Raw genomic sequence first — 20,889 nt, 5'->3', positions numbered from 1 at the left:
AATCCGAGCACGTCAGGGAACAGATCTTTTAAGGGTCTTGCTTGAGGCTGTGTCATTTCCATCTGGCCTTGGCCTTGGCCTTGGTGAAATGATGTAGCCCTCCAGACTGGACCAGAGCCAATGAAGCTTGCTCTCTGCTGTGCTGAAGTAACTGTGTACAGTACTATATCTTTAATCTTTCTTGTATGTAAAATGGGAAAGCTGGATAATACAAAATGCTGGCAGAGTTGGGAGTGTATACAGCCTGTTATGGGTGGGAACATAGTGTAAGTATCCAGAAACTATACCTCAATATTCCAGCCATCAATGACTCACTTTCCACAAACACTTACGTTTGCTTTCTGTTCCGGTTTCTGAACACTACCAATAAATGAGGAAAGCAGCAGGTAATCTCTGTTGCGTTTCTGATATCAGAAATTCATTTGACTGGTATTTTTGTAGGACAAAAAAAATGAAACCCCAGGCTGTGGATGCAGCTGAGTTAGTGGTGTGCTGGCCTAGCATGCATGAAGCCCCGGGTTTGATCTCCAGAACTCAATAAACAAGGCATGATGGGATCCACTCAGACTCAGGACTCTGGAGGTGGAGGCAGGAGGATCAGAAGTTCAAGATCTTCTTTGGCTCCTTAATGAATTTGAGGACAGCATGGCATACACAGATTGTGTCTCACCCACCCAACCCCAAAACTGTTAAGGGCCTTAGGGCCGTAAAGCTCGGAACGCAAGAACTCAGCCTCATTTCGTAGGTTTGCTGACATACTCATCGGATTGTCACAGTCTGTGCAGAATGAACAGGTGGGCGTTTGCGTTTCCATGGCTGCTAACTTTCTGTCCCCTGCGTGAAAGAAAGCCCACAAATAATAATAGCAGGTTTTGAAGACTCGGTATCTTTTTAAGACTCAGGATTGGATCTGACTAAGCAGCGTTTCACTGTGTCACAGCTCTATTCTTCTCAGATGGGCTCCTGGGAAAGGAGAAGCAGATAGTCTGTGTGGCCGAGCTTGTCCTGGAGACAGCATGGAGAAAACACCAGAAGGAGCGCAGACAACATCATCTACGAACTCAATTCTTCTTTGTTTTGTAGGAATAGAGCAGATGCCCCTCCCCACCTCACACCTGAGATCCCATTTGTCTTTTTTTTTTCAGTTTTTACAAATATGTGTTTGTATGTGTGTGTCGGTGCACTAGGGCACAGGTGTCCAGGGAGACCAGAAGGTATGAGATCCGCTGCAGCTGGAGTTCCTGGTGTCAGTGAGTTGCTTGCCATGGGTGCTGGGAACCAAACTTAGGCCCTCTGTAAGGGCGGTATGTGCTCTAACCAATGTGACCTCATTTCTCCGGGTCCAAGCCCTGTTTGTCTTTTTTTTTTTTTTTTTTTTTTTTTGGAGACAGGGTTTCTCTGGGTAGTCTTGGTTGTCCTAGACTCGCTTTGTAGACCAGGGTGGCCTCAAACTCACAATGATCTGCCTGCCTCTGCCTCCCGAGTGCTGGGATTAAAGGCATGCGTCACCACAGCCGGCCAGCCCTGCTTGTCTTAACAGACTGTTTCTGATCTGATGCCATAAATGGCGCCTATGGGTTAGGACTGTAGAAACTTGTTTCGTAATTCTTTGGGGATTGTGCTAGATTTTGTCCACCTTCATTCATCTGGAAAGATGCTTCTGTCCCTTTAGATGCCGTGGGCTTTTAGGGTAGAGAAAAGTATTGTGGCAAGGTTAACAAACATTAAGACGAAGAAGCAAGCTGATGTCCCAGTGTGTCTTTGACCCCGAGCTTCAGGCAGCTGGGGTGATTATCTTTCAAAAGGACTTATACTGAGGACGTTACGGGTTGGAGAGTTTATAGAGCTCATAGATAAATGCTCAAAAACATCCGAGCCACTCTTACATAGATGCCTCATCTCTAGCCAATCTAACCATTCTTGCCTTTATTAAGATTGTTTTTGAGCACTGGGAAGTCCAAGAAAAACTTGAAAAACAACCTCAAAAAGCAATAAGAGGACCCAAGGGCAAGACTAGGATGGGGACCGAGGTGGTGGCACAAATATTTCTCTGTGGCTACAGCTTGTGCTTTCATGCTTTTTTTTAAAAAAAATATATAACTCATAAAAATCCATCATTTTACAATGTACAGCCGATAGATTCTAGTACATTTGCAAAGCCGTACACTCACTGTTACTGTCTAATCTAGAACAGCTACACTCACCAGCAGTCTAGTTGGCTTGGAAGTAGGCTTGCCTCAAAGAGACCTCATTATTCAGCCATTCACCAGGCAAACATTTATTGCTCACTTGCCAAGGCTGCAGGCTTGCCATGATTTAACTCTCCCCTTTCAACAGAGGCAGGCAATAACACAAAGTGTTGAGGAGCACCTGAAGGGTTACATAAAGTCTGCAGGTGTGAGGTGGCAGGAGGCAGGGGTGCGTGTGCCATTTATCAGTGGCCCTAGGAGAGGAAGGAGGAGATGGAGTTGACGGAAAGTACACAGTGTGGTCATATGCTCTTTGAGAATGTTTCTAGGAGTCGTTACCTCCCTGTGGGAGGTGTTTGCCAACAAACTAAAGCCAGTACATTTTTCACCTCCCACGCCTCCCCTCCATGCTTCCTGCCCAGTCTGTGCCCAACTGCATACGTTCTTGCCCTTCTCCTTTCCTTACTCATTTTCCTCACCTAACTTTCTTTTACTTGTCTTTTCCAACTATTTCTCCACTTGGACTGATCTCTCTCTCTCTCTCTCTCTCTCTCTCTCTCTCTCTCCCTCATTTTATCACCTTTTCTCTTTCTTCTTTCATCCTCCTTCTTATTCCTCATGCCCAAGATGACTAACAGATTAGGAGGAGAGAAAGATGGGGCCCTTTTAAGGGTCAAGAAGAAAGCAAACCTCCTGTGCATGCACACTGAAATTTAGAAAAAATGTCAACTCTGCTCAGGGCCTCTTTCAGCCATTCTCTTCATCTTACTAGAACAAGACTGTGCCTTTTAAGCGTTTGTTGTGAAGCACACACTGGGATGAACTGTTTTTCACAACCATTCAGTAAGGTGAATACTATTACGATCTGCAGTTTACAGATTGCAGACTCGATCCTCGGAGTGACTAAACAACCTGTTGAATGGCACAAGCTAATAAATGATGGTGAGTCACCCAAAGCCAACTGTGTTTGACTGCAGCACATAAAGTGGTACCTTTGTAAGGCTTTACTTTTTGGGGTGGGTTCCCTCTTTTTGCCAGCCCATCTCCCTCTTTTGTTAGTGTTGTTTTTCTGCCCAGAGAGTCAAGCCTGCAGCCTGGCTGGCTTTTTTCCAGGTTTAGCAAACGGGGGAGATCCTTAGCCTGCCTCAGAACAGGTCTCTATGAAGCATTGTAACTGCTGGTACAAGGCAATAAAATCTTAACGGTCTCCAGAAAATACGGCTGTAAATTCTTCTGAAGCCCACTTGGGGTGTAAAGGTTCACGCCTCCTCCTCTTTTTCCTCTACCCCCATCTCCATTAACTGCCCCCCAGGTTTCATGAAAGAGGCCTTGCATTAACACAGGGCCCCACATCCCAGCGGCCTCCAGCTGTAGCCAGGTTTATGTTTCATACTTAGAGAGAGAGAGAGAGAGAGAGAGAGAGAGAGAGAGAGAGAGAGAAGAGAGAGAGGGAGAGAGAGAGAGAAGAGAGAGAGGGAGAGAGAGAGAAATCAACTTTGTTCAGGAATGTAGACACGTGGACTATTCTTTGGTGGGGGGAGACGAGAGGAAGCTGAGGGAAATGGCTAAGTACAGAACTAAAGAATAATACAGGCTTCTCGGAGAAAAGTTTGCCCCCCCCCCCCAAAAAAATTCCCTTGGTGGTTCAGGGATTTTCTTTTTCCTTTTTTTTTTTCTCAATTATTATCATGTTGCTACCTAGGTCCTGATGAACCAGGAGTGGTTCTTATGCAAAATTCATTTGGTTGTGGTTGTTTGGAACTGAGATAGGAGTGAAATAATAGCAGAGGTTTGAGAGGACAGGCCAGCATGTCTCAGGACACATATTAGGGTGACAGAGAGGCCCTATTAGGATCTCTAGCCCCAGCAAGAATAAATGACATTTAGACACATGTCTCAGGACACACGTTAGGGTGGCAGAGAGGCCCTCTCAGGATCTCTAGCCCCAGCAAGAACAGATGGCATTTAGACACAGTGTAAATGTCCAAATGGCGAAAGTGACCACTGGGACAGACAGGAGGGACCCATGTGAACTAAGTCACAGCTATCACACCTCAGCAAAGCTGCTGTGACTTATTCCCCCAGGGAGGAGGGCAACAGGGTAGAGACTCAGATGGAGAATGGAGGGGCTGGTCCAGGGTGGATGGGACCAAGTGGGACTTGGGGCTTTGATAGGCAGAACAAAAGGGTTTTATGTGTCCTGTGAGATAAAACCAAAATCATTTTTGTCCAGTCTCGCCTCCCTTTTAGCTCCTATGCCCTTGTGCCTTTCATAGGAAATGGGATCTGAGTCAGATTTCTTCCCCTTTACCTCACCGAAAGGAGGCTAGTGGGAGTTGGCTTAGACTCCAAAAATTGGAAAGATTTGTTCCTTTAATTAACTTCTAATGCCTGTGTGATCAAAACTGAAGTATTAGCAGGGCTGTCAGCCGCTCGGCCTAGGCTTCACCAACAGGTTGGGCCAGGACATGCTTGCTGGTGTTGTGTGCATGTGTGTATACACATGATGTATGAATGTATGTATGTATGTAAAGTTCTGTATGTATGTGTGTGAAGGAGAGGGAGTAAATAATTTGTACTCCAAGGGTTTGCTCAACCCCAAATCTCAAATTTGAGTGGAGTTGAAGGGGGGGGGGCAAATTAATCTTTCTTCTTACAGATGTCATTGGAGGATGGGGTCTCTCGGTCTCTGTCTGCCTCTGTCTGTTTCTCTTTCTTTCTCTCTTCCTTTCTCCCTCTTCAGAGACTATTTGAATGCCTGGCGCCCAAGAGGTACTCACTACTAGTTTGTTGGTTGAAGGTGACACTGTGCTTCAGGGTTCACTAGAGAGAACAGAAAATTTAAAAGGCCACTGAGTCCCTTGTGACCTTCTCCCATCTTGGAGCAAGAGAGGAAGTCATAAAAGGGTTCTCTCAGCTACCCCTCCTGAAAGTGTCCACAAGCCCGTCATGGGAGGGGTTCCCTGCTCTTTGCCTGGACAGTAGGAACAGAAACCAGAAGAGCCTGAGGAAGCAGGCCTGGCTGATGTTGCCCAGGTTGGACCACTAGATCACGATTCAGGCACACTCCTACAGGACGGCTCTGTTCCTCATTAAACATAAATATTCAGATGGTTTTCCATGAATGTTGGGCCTTCATTTCTGAAAGTCATTCAGAATCAATGCCCGGGTCAATTGTCGGGCTTTTTTTCTTTTCAATCTGCTTTTGTTATAGTATATCAACCATGGCTTTACCTTACCTCACTGTTTCCTCCTCCCTCCCTCCCGCCCTCCCTTCGTTCCTTCCTTCCATCTTGAGTACTGAATCCATAAAAACAAACACCGCAGTAACTGTATCTTCAATCTCTCTCAAAACTACTTTTACATAAACATTTTCAGTCTTTTTCAAAATTTATTTGTATTTATGTGATGTGTGTCCTTGTGTATGTGTGCCACATGTGTTCAGGTGCCCACAGACCTGACAAGACAACATCAGATCCCCTGGAGCCAGAGTTACAGGCAGCTAAGAGCTTCCTGGTGTGCATGTTGAGAACGGAACTTGGGACCTCAGGAAGAGCAGTACATGCTCTAACCACTGAACCATCTCATCAGCCCCATGCAATTCTAGATAGTCTCTCTCTTCTCTGGCCCTTAGAAATCCCTATTATTTCCTGAATAGAACAATAACAGCCCAGGCCTTAAGGTCAACAATTAATAAATGGGACCTCATGAGATTGAAAAGCTTCTGTAAGGCAGGAGACACTGTCAACAGAACAAAGCGACAGCCTACAGACTGGGAAAAGATCTTCACCAACCCTACATCTGACAAAGGCCTAATATTCAAAATATATAAAGAACTCAAGAAATTAAACACCATCAAACCAAATAACCCAACTGAGAAATGGTGCTCAGAACTAAACAGAGAATTCTCAACAGAGGAATATCAAATGGCTGAGAAACACTTAAAGAAATGTTCAACTTCCTTAGTCATCAAAGAAATACAAATCAAAACAACTCTGAGATTCCATCTTACACCCATCAGAATGGCTAAGATAAAAAATTCAAGTGACACCACATGCTGGTGAGGATGTGGAGAGAGAGGAACACTCCTTCGTTGCTGGTGGGAATGCAAACTAGTACAGCCACTTTGAAAATCTATCTGGTGCTATTTCAGAAAACTGGGAATGGGGCTTCCTCAAGACCCAGCTATTCCACTCCTTGGAATATACCCAGAAGATGTTCCACTACACAACAAGAACATTTGCCCAACCATGTTCATAGCAGCCTTATTCATAATAGCCAGAACCTGGAAACAGCCTAAGTGTCCCTCAGTAGAAGAATGGATAAAGAAAGTGTGGTACATTTATACCATGGAATACTACTCAGCTATTAAAAACAAGGATTTCCTGAAATTTGTGGACAAATGGATGGAACTAGAAATGATCATACTGAGTGAGTTAACCCAGAAGCAGGAAGAGTCAAATGGTATATACTCACTTATATCTGGACACTAGCCCAAGGGGTATGTCCCATGAAAGTCTTCACTTACCAGGAAAGTGGGACAGAGGGGAGGACATCCTATTGGGACTCTAGGTGAGAGAAGCATGGGAGAATGGGGAAACAGAAGGATCCAGAGGGTCCTAGAAACCTACAAGTAGAACATTATGACAGGCAGATCTGGGCCCAGGGGTCCTGCTCAAATTACGGCACCAGCCAAGGACAATACGTGCAGTAAACTTCGAACCCCTACCCAGATCTAGCCAATGGACAGGACATTCTCCACAGTTGAGTGGAGAGTGGGAACTGACTTTGACATGAACTCTGGTGCCCCATATTTGACCATGTCCCCTAGATGGGGACTCCTGGTGGCACTCAGAGGAAAGATAACAGGCTACCAAGAAGAGACTTGGTACCCTATGAGCATATACAGGGTGAGGAGGTCCCCCTCAGTTACAGTCATAGGGGAGGGGAGTAAGAGGGAAAGCGGGAGGGAGGGAGGAATGGGAGGATACAAGGGATGGGATAACAATTGAGATGTAATATGAGTAAATTAATAAAATATATTAAAAAAAGAAATCCTTGTTGTAAGAGAAGGAAAATGCTAGATTCCCTGCTTACAATTCAAAGCAACACAGATTGGTCTGCTCTTCACTATGCTTTCCCTGACAAGGAGCCCTTCCCTCTACAGGAGCCGCTGATGCTCTGCTTTTATGGACAAAGTGGGCAGTGCTATTGGCCAAAGTTTCACATTTAAGTAGGATCAGAAGTTCCTCTGGACCTTAGAGTCTGGGTGGGTCCTTGAGGGGCTGAGAGTCTAGAGAAAAAACTGCACTGGGTCCTGGACTCTAGTGAGATGGTTACTACGAGATGTCCCTTCATTTGCTGATCACCCCAATCCCTTCCCATGTCCGTCCTTCCTAGACCCCAGTTTATACTCCTTTGACAGCACAAGTCCAGCCTCTCTGGTTACCACAAACTGTTTGAACCCCAAGCAGATCCATGCTCCTTTCCAAGGCTTTGGCCTCCAGCTCTTCCCCTACCTCAGTAGTTTTATAACTGCTCTATGTTTCAGCACCTCCCAGAAGCTTTAAGATACAAGCTTCTAAGTCCCAGCCTAGTCATTGTTCATTAACTCTGGGCTGGGGGTCGGGGGCGTGGATTTGCATGCTTAGAGTTCTGAGAGGGTGCTGGTGCTCCTGGGAGGACCAAGTCAAACCTGCCAATCCTTTCTTCAGACTCCATCATTGCAAGCACATCCTGCCATTTATTTCTTCCCGCTGAGCTTGTTGGATGCTTTAAGTCAAGGGATCTTCACAATGGCCCTGTGATATCCTCATTTCAAGAGGAAAGAGAGAGAGAGAGAGAGAGAGAGAGAGAGAGAGAGAGAGAGAGAGAGAGAGAAAGATTATGTGTCTCGTGCAGGGTAAGTGACAGGGATGGCCAGCGGTGAATCCAAAGCTTGGGTTTTAATGACTCTACCATGTTGCATTAACTGCTTAAGGGCCCCCCTCCCCAGCCAACCAACGCATGTCTTGTATTATCTACTTTGGAGTCGAGGATTTTGTGAACACGGTGCCCTTTCATTCTGCACCCATCTCCAGAAATCCCAGATTCCTCTTTGGCTGCTGGCTAAATACACTAAGAGGAAACAAGCATTCCATGTCCACCAAGACCTACAGACTTTCGCAGGCCAAGTCTAGTATGACTTGGGAAAGAAACCAGAAGTCAAAAAATTTAAAGAAAGGCTGTTCTATTGCTTCTAATAATGTATGGTAATACAACGAGTGACTGGAGGAACAGATCCAAGAGTTCCTCCCAACCTTCACAGGCAAACATGACTCATTTGCATATAAGCAACTGCGTCTCAGATCAGAGGCTGGTCATACATAAGAATCTTGCAGCTGATTTTTTTAAGGGTCCAATAAGGGTTACAATCCTACGTTTGGATTATATAATTATTAGGAGCATTCTGCCTCATGAATCACAGTCCTTTGGCTTCTAGACCCAGGTTTTGGTCTCTCAGGAGAAACAGTAGAAACCACAAAGTAGTAGGTGGAAGCAAAATTCACCAATACCAGGCAACCTAAGGTTTCATTTTCTTTTCTTTTTTTCTTTTGTTTTGTTTTTTGTTTGTTTGTTTGTTGAGACAGGGCTTCTCTGTACAGCCCTGGCTATTCTTGAACTTGATCTCTAGACCGGACTGGTCTCAAACTCAGAGATTTTCCTGCCTCTGTCTCCTGAGTGCAGATAATAAAAGTGTGAGCCATCACTGCCTGAGTAAGGATTGTTTTTCAATAATGACACCATACAGGTCTGGGTGATTTCCCTCTGCGTGGGTTCCTCCACTCACTGGAAGTTTGCATTATATAGTGTTTTTGTTTTGTTTTGTTTCCCTCCAGAATCTTTCGTAGAGTTGACTTGCAGAATCCAGGGAACCTGAGTCAGACACGTGCTTTGTTATTAAATAGATTCCAACATTAATTCTATGCTTTATGCTTTGGGAAGCTCTGATGGAATATGGGGAGGGAAAGGGGACTTTGGAGGTGAGGCTGGTCTTTGAGGATTGGCCCGCCAGAGTCCTCAGACACGCCAGTGGTTCCTGCACTTGTTCAACCTCAAACTTACTTGTACTCCAGTCCAAAGCGCCAAATTCCCCAGGCCCTCCTAGAGACCACTTGGAACAGTGTTTATGACTGAACCAGGACGTCTGATGGCAAAAACAAAAGAAGATGGTAAACAAAACCAGCTCCTCCAGTGATTCTAATGTGGCGGGGTGGTGCGGGAAACCGCTATGATGAAGGCTCTGGTGGACCAACCCAGTTAGGAGTATATTTAGCTAAGGGTACAAAATGGAAAAGTAGAGGTCAGGATACATCAAATGCGTGGGCGTATGGCCTTTCCTAATTACAGTGAATGTCTGTGAGTAGACAGCCTTAGGGCTTAGAGAACAAGTGTTCAGCTAGCTCTGTTCAGGTCAACCTTTCACGGCCTGGCTTCACCCTCTCTCCACCTTGTGGAGAGGGTCACTTGCCAGGCCATCTCTTTGGCTGTTGGCCTAAGACACCCCAGACAAGGGAGTCCCACTCACTCTCCTTGCCCTCTGTCAGGCAGGGCAGCTGTCCCTCTGTCCAGGGCCGCTCCTCACCTGTTAGAACCTGGCAACTTCACAAACCCCTGCAGCCTGGTCGATTCTGGATTCTCTCCGGTTCTGCTTTCCTTCCAGGGCCTCAGGCTTTTTTTCCCTCTCTCTCTCTCTCTCTCTCTCTCTCTCTCTCTCTCTCTCTCTCTCTCTCTCTCTGTTTTCATTTCTCCTTTTTTATTTAAGAAACTTCAAGAGAACTTAAAAGCTGATCCTTGAAAGTTAGGCATTTCTAATCGTATAAAAGTGTCTCTGCGGGGCCTGGGCTGAAGTTTGCCTGGGGTCTTTCATCTTTCTGCGTCTGCCCTTCCTTTCTGGACTCTTATCCACCCAGCTTCTTGCTTGATGCTCCTCCCAGGCCTCCCGCGCCCCATAGGCTCTATACTTGCCCCCCCCCCCCCCCCGAGTAAAGGAAAAGAAGGGCTTGGTCAGAGGGCCAGAGCGGGGGAGGGAGAAAGTCATGGGCTCCCATGCTGGGCGCAAGGAGACTGTGAGAAAGCCCCTCTCCATCTGCGGCCCAGCCCGGTGGGAGTCAATTAATTCTGAATAACCTAAAACGACAGAGGTATTTGCATTCGCAACCTGACTGATGACCGTATAAAATTGATTTATGAATTAAAGTGCTTCCCCTCTCTTTATCCCGATTCAGCCTGTAATTGATTATACGTGCTGCAGCGAAATTACATAAAAGAAAATTAAAAAGGAAAGAAAAAGCAAAGTGAAAAAAAAGGAGAGAGGCCCTTGCTGGCGGTCCAGCATTCTCAGGGCTCCCCGCAATCAGCGATTCAGTTCATCACTTATCTTTTTTTTTTTTTTTTTTTAATTTAAAAAGTTACTTCCAATGTTGTTTCTACTCCCTCTGCCCCTGCCTGGCTCACATCATGGTTAGAATGCTTTCTCCCAGCTTCCTCCTCTCTGAACATTTGGAATATAGCAAGGAGTCTCCCAGATAGAATTACACCACGAAAAATGGGAGAGGTGAGCAAAGGTGTCTTCACTGTCTGCCTCCCCTCTGCATTGATCTTTCCCTCTGTCTCTTTTGTATCGGCCCCTTTCTTTCACTTTTTGACTGCACTCCACTCTACCTAGACGTCATCAAAATTCTGTAGCAAGTTCTGTTATGCATTCGTAGCAAGAATCACACTGATGATAAACATTTTAACTGCTAACCCCTTTCTGCAGATTTTTTTTCCCACAGGAAATCAAGTGTTTGTATCAAGGATAAACGTCTAATTATAAAATCTCAAGGTGCCTTTAGCCGAAGGAGGAGTGTTTTCTTAGTAAGCCGGGGAGAAGAAGAGTCCAGTTCAAACCACCGAGAGAGTGTTAGAGCAGGCTTTGAAACCAGCTGGAGCAGGGATCTTCCTGTCGCCAGCATGTCATTTTCTTTCCCTTCCCGTGGCTGTTTGAGATAGAGAAGACTGCTAAATTGGAGGCAACATATATAAATCTCCTTCGAGTACAGCCCACTAAAAGTCACAATGGAGCCTGCTTCCTTGCTTGTGCTACTTTTGAAAACAAGGCGGTTCTGACTGTGTACTGATAATAGACTGATTAAAAGCTGTCTCCTACCCCAAACCCAACCTCAGCGTTGCTCTTTGAGCAATACGCGGGAAGCTGTTTGTCATTTCGAGGTAGCTTTGGAGAGCCGCAGCATTCTCAGAGGTCCTGGAACACAGAATACCTCACCCGTGACTGAACGGACTCACTCATTTACCCGCAGTGCCGTCTCATCCTTTCCTCTTCTCTCTCAGGACCTCTGAGATGTTACTCCTAGTTCCCGGTGTTCGTTTCCTTCCCTCAGTTGCTGTATTTTTTTTTCAGTCTTCTTTTATACCCTCTACTGTCCTTGGCAGTACAATGTTGACTGTGTTCCTCGGAAGTCTGATGAGCAGGCTAGTGGGAAAACATACAGGAAGTCCTGTTCACAGCATTTCACAGGAAGCTCAACAAAGGAAGTGATGGCTGAGGCCTGGCTGGAGAAAGGCAGCTTTGCTGATACCTGGCATGGCGCCTATCTTCTCAACAAGCAGCCCTTCTGGTGTGGAGCGGCACATCTGTGAAAGCCATAAAAACTGGAATCTCTCCAGGGAAGGTTCAAGGAGCAAGTGTGATGAGAAAATTGCCAATAGGTGTTGAGGCAGCACTGGTGGAAGGCTAGCCTGCAGAAGAGGCCTCTTGGTGGCTGGGGATCTTCTCCCCATATCAGCAGAGATGAGGTAAATTTCTGCCTGCATGAAAGAAGGTTAGGCGACTTCAAGATTCACATAGCTTAGTCCACCCAAGCAAGACCTTTATGAAAAACGCAACAGAGGAAGGAAGCTTCAAGCTTTTTTTTTTTTTAAACAGGCTTTTGCTGCTTAGAATCATTGAGGAGTATAAAAAACCTGAGAGCGACCTGTGGGAGTTTCTGTACACTGAGGTACTGCATACTGAGGTACTAGGTCCTGGAGTATTGAGTATCGAGGTACTAAGGATTGGAGTACTGAGTACTGAAGCGAAGAGCGGATGCATAAGGTGACAGGAAGTTGCCAAGAGGAGACTCCTAAGAGGCAAACCAGCCTTGGGCCTTTGCTGGTAGCAAAACCTCACATTCATAGACAAGGGGGAAAAAAACCAAAAAGGCATTTTCTATGTTTGTAGTGGTCAAGAACAGCAAATTCATAGAGAGGGAGCTAGTAGAAAACACACACAATGGATGGTGACAATTTCCAAGAACCTCCCTTTTCAAAGGAAAGAAAGAACTCGGTGGCTGGTTCCCTGAGGCAGTGTTTCAAAGCATGATGGGAAGATACTAATGGTGGGCTGTAAAGGCACTTCCTAGGTGTCTGATTGTGTGTTGCTGTCTGTTGCTGTTCCTTCCCTTACATTCACAGGTTGAGCCTCGACCTCCAATGTCATTGTGTGAGGAGGTGATTTAGGTGATGAGGCTGGTCTGCCATGGTGAATTAGTATCTTATGAAAATGAATCATCTCTGTTGGCTGTGGCAGGTAGAACCAGAACAGTATTTGCAATTGCAGAAGCAGGTCAGACCCAGACGCCTGGCAGCACTTTGAGCTTGAACTTGCCAACCTCTGGAGCCGTAAGAGAGAAGCAATTGTCATTGAAGTGGCTTGCTCCGTGCATGCTCTTGGAGCAGTCCGAGCTGGGGCACTAGGTGCCCCTGGAAGGCAAAAGCTGTCTGCAGGATGTAGCTGAAAAGGGCATGCTCGAGAAGTGTGGATTCCACCATCTCTAGTGGGGTTGGCTCCTCAGTGGTCTGTCTAATATGTGTGAAACCCTGGGTCCAATCCTTAGCATCACAATAAAAAGTCTAAGAGATTGAGACTGTGAGAATCCCTTTGTTGTCACTGACCTTTTTTAGGCAGAGTCTCCTGCAACCCAGGATGCCCTCAAACTCCCGATGATGCTGAGAATGACCTTGAGTTCCCGTTTTTCCTGCCTCCTCCTCCCCTTGAATCCTGGATTATAGGTGTGCACTGCCATGCCGGATTTATGCAGCACTGGAAATCAAACCCTAGGCTCCAGGCTTGCTAGGCAAGGACTCTAAGGCAGCCTCTGCCTCCGCCCTCTGCACTGGCCTTTCACTTTGCCCCCTTTCCTTACTGGCCCCCTCCTTTCCAGCCGAACCGGATCTACATTACTGGCCTTTGAGCTCCCTGGTGAAAAGATCTTACACAAATACTGGTTTCATTTATGGTTCTAAATCAGAGTGTAAAGATGAGTCTTGAAGACACAGAGAAGCAGTTTGCTAATTTCTACAAAAAGCTCCAACAGGGTGGAGTGGCTGTCCTTGTGCCCATACCTGTCAAAAGCACAGGACAGTTTCACACGCCTGCTGCCACAGAATCTGACCCTTCTTAAGCAATGGCTTCCTAGAAGACGTCAGAGCCGCAGAGAACAAAGAGCAAAAACTCGTGCTAACAGTAAGGGGCAGGCCACAGACGATGGCTGAAGAGTTGTGGAAACATGCAACCGAGGTTCCGGGATTGGTTTTGTCATGGCCCATTCAAACATTCTTGGCAAACCTTGGTGTAGCTGTGTGGATGCTTTTCTAGAAACATCTTCCCCTTTGGCATCCCAGGGGATTCCATGCTGTTCTCAGTGCACATGTTTCTCCTGGGTTTTTGTACTTGCTTCAGGGATAGTCACTGTTTCGGTGCAGAAGGAACTCAGTCTTACCTCTGAGCTGAAACTACCACCTTCCAGAATACTAGCAGGTCTTCTATGGCCTCTCTACTACAGGGACCTCAGGTTCAGTCTCTAATCTCCCTTGCTGTCTGTCTCCTGCCACACCTAGGATTGTCTTTGTATGGGGCAAAATCTGGCCCAGTCCTGACTAACGCTCACTCCGCCCCTGACCCCCACGCCCTGCCTCACATTCTTTCTGTTATATTTGGTTTACTTGGCCCAGTTTCCCAACAAACTCAGTGTTTTTGTTTTTTGAAACACAGCTTCACTCTATAGCCCAGGCTGGCCTAGAACTTGCCGTGTAGCCCATACCATCTCTGAACTTCTGGCAATCTTTCCAGCTTGGCCTCGCAAATCTTGGATTGCAAGCTGTATGTTGCTGTATCTGGTTTCAGCTCAGTATTCTTGTACTCAGCAAAAGAAAAACATGTTATTCGTTTCTGTTGATTTATTATTGTTATTATTTGCAATGCTAGGGATCCAACCTAAGGTTTCACACATGCCAGGAGAGCACCCTACCACTGAGCTATACCCACAGGCTCTCCAATTACACACAGCGTTCTTCCTAACTCAGCTCAAAAAATTTGTTCTACCTCCAACAAGGCTCTGCATACTCTGCAGAGCAACACAATAACCCTTTTCCTGGGAACAGGGCTCCAAGGCTAATATGCCCATAAGGTAAATGAACAGAGAACAAATCTCAGGCAAGATAATAAACAAGGGCTTGGCAGCAAGGGCCCGCCTGTGTATATAAATGCCAAGAAAATTCAAAGAAATGAATGGATACCTGTGGGAAAGACCAACAGAGAAGACTTCCAGGGAAAATAAAACGGCAGGGTAAGTGGTTTCCTAAGAAAGAGCTGGTAGAAACCTTGTCAGGTTAACATGTTCAGCTTCTTGGCCCAACAAAGGGATTAAAGCAATCATGGTTCGAAGTCTTGGAAAAAGATATAGAGGAAAAAAAAGAGAAAGGAAAGGAAAGAAAAAACCAACCAACAAATCAAATGAACAAACACAACAACAAAAAACTCTTCAGTTAAATTATTGGGCTCTTTTTCCCATTTCTTCCAATTAAGATGCTTCACAAGTGCCTTCAGAATGTCTGTTTTGTTTTGTTTTGTTTTGTTTTGTTTTTTTGGTTTTTCGAGACAGGGTCTCTCTGTGTTAGCCTTGACTGTCCTGGACTTGCTTTGTAGACCAGACTGGCCTCGAACTCACAGCGATCCACCTGCCTCTGCCTCCCGAGTGCTGGCAGAAGATGTCTTGTAGTTTTTCTTTCCATCTTTTTATTTTACCTTAACTTCTGGTGGTGCCAGGATATGAAATTAATAGGGTAAAAAGAAAGGCAGATGAGTGGAGCTAAAGTTGCCAAACAGAAGCGAGGATCAAAGGAGATGTGGCAAACAGTGCAGGGTTTAGGGCTGTCTGGAAGAAGACTTACTCTGTTCCAAAAGATAAGTTTCAATTCTGTGGGTGGGCAGGTCACCAGAAAATCTGTCTCCTAGCAGTAAACACTGAAGGGGGAGGGGCAAGCAGGCACTCAGACTTGTTGGTGACATTCATGAACATTCTTATTGGTAAGGAAGATGGTTAGGAAATGGATGTACGTAGAACACTGAGAGCAGTATCTGGTATGTAGTAAGCATTGTGGGAAGACTGTCTTATTATTCATATGTAATAAACAGGCAAGAGTAAAGAAGTGAAAGATTGTAACATTCGGTTGGTGTGTCATTCGTCAGTAACCACGTATTTGCTGTTTCAGAATAAGTGCTGTCGAAGGTGGGCATGACACAGGTTGAAAGAATGTTGGTCCTGGGTTTCATAACAAATCCGTGTTTTTGTTCAGACAAAGAAATAAACCTAATAATTACTTCAAGGTGGTGTTCGATGGCCTGATATTAATATATACAAAACAAGAGAACTTGGAAACATCATATTCATTTCTGATTACAAACTACCTTAAGGGGATACACCAATCTCCCTGCAAATGTGAGGACTTGTTTCATCGAAAAACTCCCTTCCAACCTTTGAGCTAAAGTTCCAGACCTACTCAACCAGTCAATCTTCCAGGTCTATGACTTCCCCTGGTGGCCCCTCTCCTTGCAGGTATCAGGCTCTGTGTTCTAGAGAGGACGTCAGCAGGCACTGGACTTCCTGGTTCAGATGGACAATGATGGGTAAAGGACAATAGTAAGGAGAACAGCGACTGCTGGGCAGTGTAGACTGGGTAGAGCAGAAGAAGAGCTGCCTGGAGAAGGCCTGCACTCTGACAATGTGAAGAGGAACATTCCAGTGGTGAGTGCCTTACACCCACCACACTTCAGGAACAGGCAAGCATTTCGCCTGCCTCAACAGTAGATGTCCACATTCCTTCCAGCTCGCCATGTCCAGGAGTCTAAGAAAAGCCAGCTCTGATGACAGCCGTTGCCCACAAGGTAGAAACCCCACACCCTCTTTTAATCAGTAATCTTTCCAGAAAAAAAACATGTTTTCATTCTACAAGGTTTTGTTTTGTTTTTTCGCTACAGGAATCTCCCTTATCTGATTTCCAAGAGATACTCTCTGAAGGTCTGGAGGCAAAGCTTCCGGCAGATTCTGTGTAATAAGAGTTGCAGCTTGGTGAGTAATGTCCCAAAGGCTGTGTAAGAAAGCCTCATCTTTGCAGAAGAAGTGAAATGCCATTTTAGGGAAACATTAGAGATTTAAGGAAAAAAAAGTCAGTATAAAAATATGCCTCTAGTATTTAAAAAACCCAAATTATTTATATTTTGTATTTGAGATGTTCAATATTTATGTGAATATTATTATTATTTTAAGCAAGGAACAAAGGCAGACAGTTGGGGCCAATAACAAACAATAGGAATGAAACCCAAAGCCCTGAGGAACAATTCCCGTGTTGAAAAATAACTTGAAATTCTTAAGATGGCCCCACCACTTACAACTTCACGTGATCCTCAGAGCACAGGTAGAATTGACTCACTAGTCTCCGTGACTCTGTTCTCTGAAGGTTATGGGGTAGTTCAAGTACAGCAACCCCTTTGGAAGATAGCTCATCACGAGTGTGTGGTGCGGCACTAGTTAAGGCGGGGTGGTGGTGTACGCCTTCTCAATTGCCTGTCCCCCACAAGCACCGCCATTCCATAAACAGCATCATTAACAGAAAGGGGAAACAAATAAATGTAGCAACACGAGACTGCCTGATAAGGAAGATCTGTTATAGAATTAAAATTGCACGTCTGCCCCCAAGGATGAAGTGGTAGGAAGCTGGCCACTTTTGATTGTGAAGTGGGCTTTTTTTTGTAGCAGTTTTCTGAACCCCTGGAATAAAGAAGGTTGATTTGCGATGGAATCTCCAGAGCCTGCAGTCATATATTACAATATGTTGTAAATCCAGAGGGTACAATATAGATTTCACAGGGGGCCCTGGGGTTAATTGAAATTCCATCTGTTTCTTCCGTGTGGGTTTAGAATCCTAAGATATTCGCTCAGGGCAAGATATAAGATTTACAATCTTTAATTTTTAGGCTCAAGTAGAAGTTTACCTAAATCTGTTCCTCCTTCCTTTTACATCCTACCTTCAATTAAAAGGAAAAGAACAAGGAGAAAAAAAAACAGTTTAAAAGGCAGCCTGGCTTTATTTTCCTCGCAGCTGCCCCCAGGCAGCCCCCCTTCCTCGCAGTGCATGCTGGGTAATGCCATGTATTCTTAGGTTTCCAATGGCCCCCATTACTGTCAATTAGTTACGGAATGCTACAGAGATTCATGCCTGACAGCTCGGGTAAAGGCAGGAGAAATGGGCTCAGTAGGGAGCGAGGGGCCTGATTCTTTTTTGTCCACAAGAAATACCTTTCTCAGCAAGGCTTTTAATGACTTTCCCTTCTTCTTCTTCTTCTTTTTTTTTTTTCCTTCTGCCCGGGCACTCTCTGTGATCCCAACACACATATACATGTACACTCGTATATTCATATGTCAGCGTGTGTGTGGTGAACATCACAGAGGACTGTGAGAACGCTCCGATCAGAAGGCTCTGAAGTGACTGCGCCACCTCTCGGAGCATGCCTTAAATTCCCACTTAGATCTTGCTCAGACCAGATCTCTAACTCCGGTCTCTTTAAGTGTCTTGTTACTAAGTGCAATGTCAGCCTCCATCTTTCCTACTTGCTAAGTTTTCTTTGACTTCTAAAGGAGAAGCACAGCCTGGCAGCGGATCCTGGGCAGAACACTGCTGCGATGCTTGAGGTCTGGCCAGTGATTTCTGCCTGACCATCCATCCCTGTCACCTCTGACTTCTTTCTCTACCTCTTTCTTTGCTCCTCTTTGCCAGGTTTCCTCTCCCTCCTCATCCCAATATCTATAACAACACAACATTCCCTGTCGCCTTAGCATCCTCTTACCCTAGGCCTGGCACACCCATCTTGGGTATCTGAATAGACTCCTCCCTCTCTTTTTTTAAAAAATTTATTTATTTATTATTATGTATTCAGTGTTCTGCCTGCATGTACACCTGTAGGCCAAAAGAGGGCATCAGATCACATTACAGATGGTTGTGAGCCATCATGTAGTTGCTGGGAATTGAACTCAGGACCTTTGGAAGAGCAGGCAGCTCTCTTAACCACTGAGCCATCTCTCCAGCCCGCCTGTCCTCTTATATACTTGAGCTCAGATGCTCAATGAACCAACATAGAGAGTTCTTCTGACTGAAGAAGAGCTGCAGGTCCTAGGAGCCACAGTTCATGCTCTGGCTTGCCGCCCCCCTCCCCCGCCTCCCCCCTGCCCCATGACCCTGTGCTCTTTCCATGGCTCCACTTATTTTCTAAAATCGTATTCCTCATCTATGTGTTCCAACCTCCTCTATCCCAACAAGCCTTCTTTAAGAAAAAGACTGTCTTGGTCACCAACCAAACTGCATCTAGAGAACACCACGCGCCACGAGCAGGAGGTCAAAAGCATGGGTTAGGATGAATTGAAACATGTGTTCAGGGTTCTGGGAAGCCTGCGTCACACCAGAACAGCTCGCTGACTCTGGGTCGGCTGCCACTGCTCTTTTACACGAGCACCAGGCTTTGCTCGCAATCCAAAAGAAAGACAGGCTGATAGGAGAATACCAGATGCTAAGAAGAAGCCCTGAGCACAATGCCTGGAGTCATCCTGTTCCCCCAGATGGACATGAGAGCAAGGATGGGCTAAAAATAGCAGGAGATGACACACTAGAGAAACACGTGGTCCGCAGCGATGTGTGCCTGGGTTATTCATAGACTCAGATCCTTCCTTCCTGGAGTCAGGCCTAGTGAGAGAGTCACCCAAAGGCTGCAGGATGAAGACAGTCCTATTCTGTCTCATCTAGCCATCTGTGAAAGGCAGAGTAGGAATATGGTGGAACAAGTTAGGGCCAGGTTCTGGGATGTAAGCCTTAGGTAGGCTGTAGGTTTATTCAGTCTCGGGGGTTACTGAGAAGACCGTCTCCTCAGGACAGTTTGAAAACCGTAGCTACTTCTTATTGTCAACGTATCACCACTGACATGCCGCCTTAGGAGTCCTACAGAATCATCGAGCTTCTTATTAGTAATATCATCGGAAGTGAATAGCCGATACCGTCTCATTAGCAAATCCGCTGCGCTTCTCTGCCTTTCAAACTTTAATATGCTAGGGAGTGATCAAGCAGCTTACTAAAGCGCTGAGTCCGAGAAAAGCCATGAGACTCCACCTTTCTAAGAAGCTCACCAGAGACATCCCTGTCGCTGGTTCACTGGCCCTCAGGTAGCAAGACATCACTTCCCCACCTTGTCCACACATGAAAAGTCATTTGTAATGATGAATTATCTGTAAGCTGAGTTAAACAAGCAAAAATTAATTACTGTATGTTTGTCTATACAAATAAGAAAAAAATGTGCTTACAGCTATGGTCTATGTATCTTTTTAAAGTAAATTAATCTAGGAAGTGCAGCGAAGTAATAAGTCAACACAGAGCCTAGGTGTACTAAAGCTGTTTATCCAGTGTGTTTTGTGTATACACTTGCGTCAGAAATTATTAAATAAGTTTTCTCTCCACTGGAGTCATTTATCATGGAAAAAAAAAATCAAGCGCACTGTGATGAATGAGGTTGGTTGGAGAACAGTCTCGCTGTCTACCTAGCTTTTGCTTTCCTGATCTACTGAAGATGAGGGACGCTGTAGTGAGGTGAGGTGCACGCAGCTTCCCAGCTTTATGGGTTGAAGGCATTTTATGTTTCTTGCAGCCCTTATGCTGACATTTACTTGCCGTTGTATGGTATGAAGGGGTAGAAGGTGGAAGAGGTGACGCAGCACTGCGACCTTGTCCTCTGTTGGTGGAAGCAATGCTACGTTGGCAGTTTGGCCTCCTTCTCTCTTCACCTTCTGCCAGGTTATGACCTAAGAAGAAGGGATTAAATATATGGCATCTTCTTGATAGTGGACAGTTTGGCTTCAGAACTGTGGGCTAATAAATGTCTGCGTATTGTCAATTATCTAGTCTGTAATACCGTGGTTTAGCACCACAAGTGGACTAAGATATGTAGGCAACTGCATTAGTTAGTTCTCTATTGCTGTGATGAAACACCATAACCAAGGCACTTTACAAAAGAAAGTGTTTGCTTTGTCTTACGATACCAAGGGCTTAGGTGATGGCAGAACAAAGGCATGGCGGCAGGAACAGCTGAGAGCTTACATCTCAAGCTGCAAACAGAAGGCAGAGAGCATACTGGGAATGGCTTGCGGTTTTTGAAACCTCAAAGCCTACTTACGGAGACACACCTTCTCCATCAGGGCTACGTCTCCGGATCCTTCCCAAATGGTTCTACCACCTGGGGACCATGTATTCAACCATAGGAGCATGTGGGGCCCTTCTCACTCAAGCCACCACGGTAAGCAAC

The 20,889-nt window shown here is 45.5% G+C and overlaps 1 long non-coding RNA gene across 1 annotated transcript; it reads right to left on the bottom strand.

The window, feature by feature from the left end:
• Window positions 1-723: 723 nt before the first annotated feature.
• On the bottom strand, window positions 724-12,003 carry LOC311608149. The gene is made up of 3 exons (XR_014782860.1): window positions 11,525-12,003; window positions 11,124-11,209; window positions 724-1,666 (listed from the first exon to the last, which is right to left on the bottom strand). It is a non-coding gene; the product is annotated as an uncharacterized lncRNA (long non-coding RNA).
• Between the last annotated feature and the right edge of the window lie 8,886 nt (window positions 12,004-20,889).

The sequence above is a fragment of the Acomys minous genome (assembly GCF_964271855.1).
Source record: "Acomys minous genome assembly, chromosome: 11".
In the NCBI taxonomy this organism is placed as follows: Eukaryota; Metazoa; Chordata; class Mammalia; order Rodentia; family Muridae; genus Acomys; species Acomys minous.
The sequence above is the reverse complement of the archived record's forward strand: the minus strand, read 5'-3'. Positions and strand labels throughout refer to the sequence as shown.